Source organism: Arachis ipaensis, chromosome B6 (assembly GCF_059453495.1).
Source record: "Arachis ipaensis isolate K30076 ecotype BB chromosome B6, ASM5945349v1, whole genome shotgun sequence".
Lineage (NCBI taxonomy): Eukaryota > Viridiplantae > Streptophyta > Magnoliopsida > Fabales > Fabaceae > Arachis > Arachis ipaensis.
The window spans coordinates 84808205-84815636 of record NC_142441.1 but is presented as its reverse complement, the minus strand read 5'-3'; the positions used below and the strand labels follow the sequence as shown (position 1 = coordinate 84815636).

The 7432-nt window shown below is 40.3% G+C and overlaps 1 non-coding gene across 1 annotated transcript; it reads left to right on the top strand.

Annotated features, from left to right (window-relative positions):
• Positions 1–1015: 1015 nt before the first annotated feature.
• Positions 1016–1119, top strand: LOC148561600 (small nucleolar RNA R71). The gene has a single exon (XR_015886645.1). It is a non-coding gene; the product is annotated as a small nucleolar RNA R71 (small nucleolar RNA).
• Positions 1120–7432: the final 6313 nt, after the last annotated feature.

Here is a 7432-nt window from a genome sequence, read left to right as displayed (position 1 = left end):
GATTTGTAGCTTCTTGAAGATTTCCAAAAATCTCAAGAACTGGTTGTCATCTTCCTTTTTCTTCAATAGCTAGGGGTATGGAGCTCTTGAGATGTTCAGTTGGGGTATCTTTTTTTCTTTCTGCAGACTTGGCGTGGGGGTTTGCATTCCATCTTGCTCTTCTCCCTTTTCATTTGAGCCTTCTTCTTGTGTTTTTTGGGGATGTTCCTTCAGTTCCTTCCCACTCCTAAGTGTGATAGCTTGACACTCCTCCCTTTTGCTTGAATGGGCATCATAGCAAAAATTGTGGTTAGGAAGCTGCTTAAATAGATAGCTGATTTGTGTTTCTAGTTTTGTGATGGCAACATTTTGATTCTGCATGTTTGACTGCACTTCCTCTCTGAATGCTTTACTGTCTTGAATGTCTCTGCATATTCCTTCAATGAAGGTTTCGATCTTAGAGAGCTTGTCATCAATTGATGAGTGGTTCGGAGCAGATGTGCTGTTTTGGTTTTGATAAGTGTGTGGAGAAGTGTTGTTGTGGGGGTGTTGAGATGTCCTCTGGTCTTGGTTTTGATCTTGCTTACTTCTCCACCCAAAGTTTGGGTGGTTTCTCCATTCAGGGTTGTAGGTCTTGGAGTATGGATCATAGTTTTTCCTTGGTGAATTCCCAATGTAGTTGGCTTGCTCCTGACTCCCCTCTGCTTCTTCATTCACTCCTTGGATTGTTGATGAAGATGAGATTGCTACTACTTGGTTCCTCTCCATCTTCTTGGTGAGGTCAGCCAGCTGCTGGGTAATGAGCTTGTTTTGGGCCAACAGAGCATCTACATTGTTTAGCTCCATCACTCCTCTTGTGTTCCCTCTTTCGGAAGCATAGAAGTAGTCGTTTTCTGCTACTGTTTCAATAACATCTATGGCTTCCTCAACGGTTTTCTTCTTGTTCAAGGATCCTCCAGATGAATGGTCCACGGCCTTCTTTGACTCATAAGAGAGCCCTTCATAGAAAATATGCAGCTAGACCCATTCGTTGAACATGTCAGGTGGACACCTCCTTGTTAAGTCCTTGAACCTCTCCCATGCTTCATACAAAGTCTCACCATCTCGTTGCCTGAAAGTTTGAACCTCAGCTCTCAGCCTATTGATTCGTTGAGGAGGGTAAAATCTTGCTAAGAATTTGTTCACCACATCCTCCCAAGTTGTCAAGCTCTCCCTTGGGAAAGATTCCAGCCACTTGGCTGCTTTGTCCCTGAGTGAGAAAGGAAATAAGAGCAGTCTATAGGCGTCAGGATGTACACCATTAGATTTCACTGTGTCACATATTCTCAGGAAGGTGGTCAAATGTTGATTGGGATCTTCTTGAACACCTCCTCCAAACGAACAGTTGTTCTGAACAAGGGTGATGAACTGTGGTTTAAGTTCAAAGTTGTTGGCATGGATTGTTGGCTTTTGGATGCTACTTCCACAATTGCCTGGGTTTGGATTAATGTAAGAGCCCAAAACTCTTCTATCCTCCCCAGCATGATTTGCTCCACCTCCTTTGCCATGGTTGTGAGTCTCTTCTTCATGATGATTTTCCATGTTTTCTTCCATGTTAGTTTCAAAGTATTCCTCAAAGTGTTCCTCCTCTTCTTCAGCACCAACTACACATTTTTCTTTTGCCTCCCTCCTTAGTCTAAGGAAGGTTCTCTCAGGTTCAGAATCAAAGGAAGTTGAAGCCCCACTTTTTCTCCCTGTCATACAACCAACAAGTACAAGCAAAGAAAATAGGTGCAGACAGTATTTGTGTCAGAATTACTGTTAGTTGTGGGTGATGCAATATATCAAACAGTTAGTGGGTTAGCAAACAGAATTGAAAATAACAAAGAAAAACAATAGAGTAGAGGGTGAAGGGAAGAAGTTTAACTAAAACAAAAAGTAAATCACTCAAACAGAAAATGAAATTCACAAAATAAAAATGCTCAATTTAGTGATCTTCCAATTTAATCATTGTTGATGCACAATCAATCCCCGGCAACGGCGCCATAAACTTGATGCACGGAAAACTTGTCTCTCAACAAATCTCCCTTCGGCAAGTGTACCAAAGTTGTCGTCAAGTAAAAACTCACAATAGAGTGAGGTCGAATCCCACAGGGATTGATTGATCAAGCAACTTTAATTAGAAGAATGTTCTAGTTGAGCGAATCCAGAATTTGGGTTAAGAGTTGAAGAAAATAAAATGGCGGGAATGTAAATAACAGAAAAGTAAATGCTAGAATTAAAGGACTGGAAGTAAATGACTGAAAATAAAATGCAGAATTGTAAATGGGAATGGGGGATTTGCTCATAAAAGTAAATGGCAGAAATTAAAGAGAATGGGTAAGATCAGAGATGGGGAGTTCATTGGGCTTAGGAGATGTTGCAATTCTCCGGATCAAGTTCATTTTCATCTCTTCCTCAATCAATGCACTCATTGATCTCCTTGGCAATCTTAAGTGATTGAATTACAATTTCTTGCAATTCAATCTCTCAAATCTTGATCAATAGCCAATTCCTTGGTCAATTGCTCATGAGAAGAGATGAAGTATTGTCACTGATTATACCACATGCATTTCCCAAATCAAGTATTGAGAGGGTTATAGTCACATACCCATCCAAACCCAATTTGGTCCAGCATGAGAAAGCATTTCTAGCTTGATCTCTTCATTCCTCTTTCAAGGTTCAAAAGAGATCCAAGTTTTAATAGCTTCTCTTCCAAGATAACTACTCAATTAGATGAAGATCGAAAGCTTTCAAGTAAAATCAAGAGGAAAGATAGAAGAAGAATAATGAAAATTAGTATTGATCCATCAAATTACAACAGAGCTCCCTAACCCAATGAAAGGGGTTTAGTTGTTCATAGCTCTTGAAAATGAAAACAAAGATGGAGAATACATCATAAAACTAGAAATTGCAAAGAAGGTAAAATACAGAGAGTAGTTCTCTTTTTCCCAGCCTCCAGAACTTCTTCTCAATTCAAAGCTACTCCTATATATACTACTCTTCTCAGCTTCTAGTGTGATTCTTCAAGTCTTGGGCCTTTGGATCTTGAGTTTGAAGCAGTTCCTTTCTTTATTTGGGCGTGGCTTTACTTGCAGAGAGAAAGTGCGAAGTGGGCGGAGACTTTAGTTTAGGACGTTAGGGGTGTTAATATTTAGTGAGAATATAAGTTCGAGAACGTTAGTGACACTTAACATTGTCACTAACGTTCCAATGCACCCCTTTGCCTCACGTTAAAACCCACGTTAACTAGGTTAACGTGGCTTTTAACGTTGCCTTGTGAACCTTCGAGAACGTTAGTGACACTCAACATTATCACTAACGTTCCAGTGTGCCCCTTCTTGCTTCACGTTAAAGACCACGTTAACTAGGTTAACGTGGCTTCTAACGTGGCCTTTGCCATCCTTCGAGAACGTTAGTGACATTCAACATTGTCACTAACGTTCCTATGTGCCCCTAGGTCTCACGTTAGAGTCCACGTTAACTAGGTTAACGTGGCTTCTAACGTGGCCATCCTTAGCCATCCCAACGTTAGTGACAATGTTGAGTGTCACTAACGTTGGCTCATCCTTCATTCCTCATCGTTAGCTTCCACGTTAACCAAGTTAACGTGGAAGTTAATGTGACTCTTGGGGGTTGTGTGGTTGCTTCAACGTTAGTGACAATGTTGAGTGTCACTAACGTTGTCGACAACTCTTCATCCCTTACGTTAGTTCCCACGTTAACCAAGTTAACGTGGGAGTTAACGTGGTGCTTTGCATCATAGGCCAACATTAGTGACAATGTTGAGTGTCACTAACGTTGGCTTCTCTTCCACCCTTAACGTTAGAGGCCACGTTAACTAGGTTAACGTGGCTTCTAATGTGGCCACTTATGAGTAATTGCCAACGTTAGTGACAATGTTAAGTGTCACTAACGTTGGCTCAACTTCTCTTCTCCATGTTAGAGTTCACGTTAACTTAGTTAACGTGACTCTCTAACGTGGGCATTGATGGCTTTTTGAGAGTGTTATTGGCAATCACTTTTCTTATTAACCTTGCAAGTTACCTCCCGTTTTCTTGCTTCCTTTTGATCCTGAAATCAAGCAATAAAGTGCATCAAAGCTCTAGTCCAAGTCATGAGTAGTGCAACATAATATTTGTCACTAAACTTATGCAAAATCCTCATGAAATTATGTAAAATGCACAATGTATGCTTGAATCAAGGCATAGGTGAATATCTACCCAAAAGTAGCTTATTTCCTAAAGAAATGCATGAAACTAACCTAAAAACAGTAAAGAAAAGGTCAGTGAAACTGGCCAAGATGCCCTGGCATCAGATGGTTTTGCACAGGCTGAGGAGGACATGGGCCAGATGCAGTTTGACTGGGATGCCGTAAAGGCACGGATAGCTCTCGACCCTGCTGTTGCTTGGGAGATGGGTCAGAACACCACTATGCCTAGAGGGATCAAGAGAGTGTACTTGAACGATGAGTCTCGACTATGGCATCAGATCTTGAGTAATTTTGTGATGCCGAGTACTCACGAGACGGAGATCCCGGCTACCATGATCACCCTCCTTTGGTGTGTGCTGGAGGGTAAGGACATATACTTACCTCGTTTTATCCGGCATTATATGGCCAGGGCCCACGTACGAAGCACCCTCCCCTTTCCTTACCTGGTTACACGGCTAGGCCGTCAGGCTGATGTGCCTTGGGAGGATGCCGATGAGAGACCACCAGCAGCGGACTGCAGGAAGATCATCCCGCACAGCAGGAACTTCCTTGCTTTGGGCTACAGACCACCACCTGTCACTGTTACTGATGAGACAGCCCCTCCGTCTGCTGGACCCTCTTCTTCCACAGCTGCCCCAGCTGCCCCAGCTGCCACCACTGCACCTCCACCCGCCTCTGAGCCGGTCTATCACCTCATGCACCGTCTATTCCGCCAGCTTGATCAGATGGAGCGCCGTAACAGGCGCCGGTATGAGAGATTAGAGCGCCGCAGCAGGCGACGCTATTCCCATCTGAAGCTGATGATCAGACAGGGTGCTGACATCCCCTCCGAGCCCGACACCCCTTCAGAGCCATCAGAGGATGAGCACGTGGAGGAGGATGCGCACGAGGAGGAGCCTCATTCCCAGGCGGAGACTCATCAGCAGGCAGCCACAGAGCAGGCTGCCCCGCATCAGGAGGTTATGCCCCAGATAGAGGCTGCAGATCCGGAGATCCCGCTCCAGTCCGTCCCACCTCCACAGCAGCCAGACCCTCAGCCCACCACCGCCACGGAGACCCCAGCTACCATCCCTACCATTGATGACACTCCTTCACACCAGTCTTGATTGGGCATCAAGGACGATGCTTCATTTTAAGTGTGGGGAGGTCGCCATCTCTGGCGTTTATTTTGGGGAACCACTACATACTTTTTCTTTTATTTTGGATATTTTTTCTGTATTTTTCTCTTTTTCTTTTACTGTTATTTTCTGAGTACTTATACATTGCTACTTGTGTATTTTACTCTATTTTCTGCATTTTGCATTTTTTGTTCATATTTTAGTTATTTAGTTTAGTTTAGTTATTTAGATTAGTTTGCAATTCTGATTTATTAGTGGATTAATTAGTATAGTTTACCCTTTTTAGCATAAGATAGTATAGTTTAAATAGAAAAATATAAAAAGGAAGTAAACTAGAAACTTTAACAGAATCAAAACAACCCACACCTTGTATATATAGCATTACATGTTAGTTGACAACATTTCATCAAGGAGGAACATTAAAACTTTAAAAGCTACCCTAAATAATTTTTTTCAAGAGAATAATGGGAATTTTTAACTAAACCTGCATACAATATATGAATGATATATGATGCTTGAGTTAGAGAACACACAGCCTGTGAGTCTTGAGCTTAAATTGTATGGTTGCATTCAAACCATAATTTCATTTTTGTGTGTCACATTTCTTTTTATTCTGATGTTCTTTACTTTGCTTTAATCTATATGTCCAATTATAGAATATAGAATAGATACATACCAAGAGAATGATTGAGGCCATCATTTGATTTTAGCTCACTCACCCCAAATTAGCCTACCTTTTACATTGCCCTTGTTAGCCCCCTTGAGCCTTTCAAAACCCCTTTATTCTATTTAGCCAAATTACTAGCCTTAAGTAGAAAAACAAAGGAAAATCCCAAGTGAATCCTTGGTTAGCTTAAGATAGAAAATTATAAATAGAGTTAAATGTGGGAAACCTTTTGAGAACTTGGATGATAGAAACAAAAGGTAGAGAAGTTAAAAGGAATAAAATAAAATTTGGGAAGCATGCTCATAAGAAAATCTAAGTGATTTAATTATCATGTGCATTAAAAAAAATAAAATAAAATAAAAAAATAAAAAAATAAAATAAAAAGTGAAACATGAGCATGTAACAATAAGTGGGAAATTATGGGAAATTAGGTAAAGAAACTTTATTTTACTAGATGTGTATGTTAGGTGAGATCTTAGTCTAATTAGGGATTCGCTTATTAGCTCACTTAACCCTATACATAAATCCTTACCTTTACCTTGACCTCATTACAACCTTAATTAAGACCTCATGACTTTTTGGTATGACTATGTTCTATAATTGTTGATTGGTTAGATGAAAAACAAAGCCGTAGAAATTAAGAATAAAAAGAAAAATAGAGTGAATAAACCCAATAAATACTGAGTGACTAGAGAGTAAACACAAATTCCAGTGAAGGTTCAATAACTCATCAATATATATCTGTGCTTAAAATTTAATAATTGTTTTGCAAGTTTGTACAATGTTTTGTTTCCCATCTCATTTGCTAAAGTGCTTTATTATTTAAGGGTTGGCTATATATATACACAACTCCTTGAGAATGTGAATTAACTTAGCTACATGTAAGCTTTATATATGAGTGGAGGAATTAGAATTGCATGACTCATTAGGTAGATGCATTTAGCATAGGTTGCATTTCATAAACATTCCATCACTTTAACCTTAATTATTTACCTTGGATTTAGCATGAGGACATGCCAGTGTTTAAGTGTGGGGAGGTTGATAAACCCATGTTTCATGAGTTCTTTTATACTTAATTAGAGTGATTTATTCAACTCTTCACCTACTTATTCACATTAATTGCATGGTTTTACTTTCCCTTCCTTATTATGTCATGTTGTGAAAAACATGTTTCCTAAGCTTTAAAAATTAATTATTTTAATTACCTTTATTTCCATTCGATGCCGTGATTAGTGTGTTGAGTAGTTTCAGATTTTCTAAGGCAGAATGACTTAAAGGATGAAAAAGGAAACATACTAGAATGGAAGGAGGAAGAAAAACGGAGCTTTAAAGAAACTGGTATACACGCGATCGCATGGATGACGCGATCGCGTGCCAAGCACAAATCAGCAGCGACGCGGCCGCATGACTGACGCGACCGCGCGCCTTAAGCAGAAT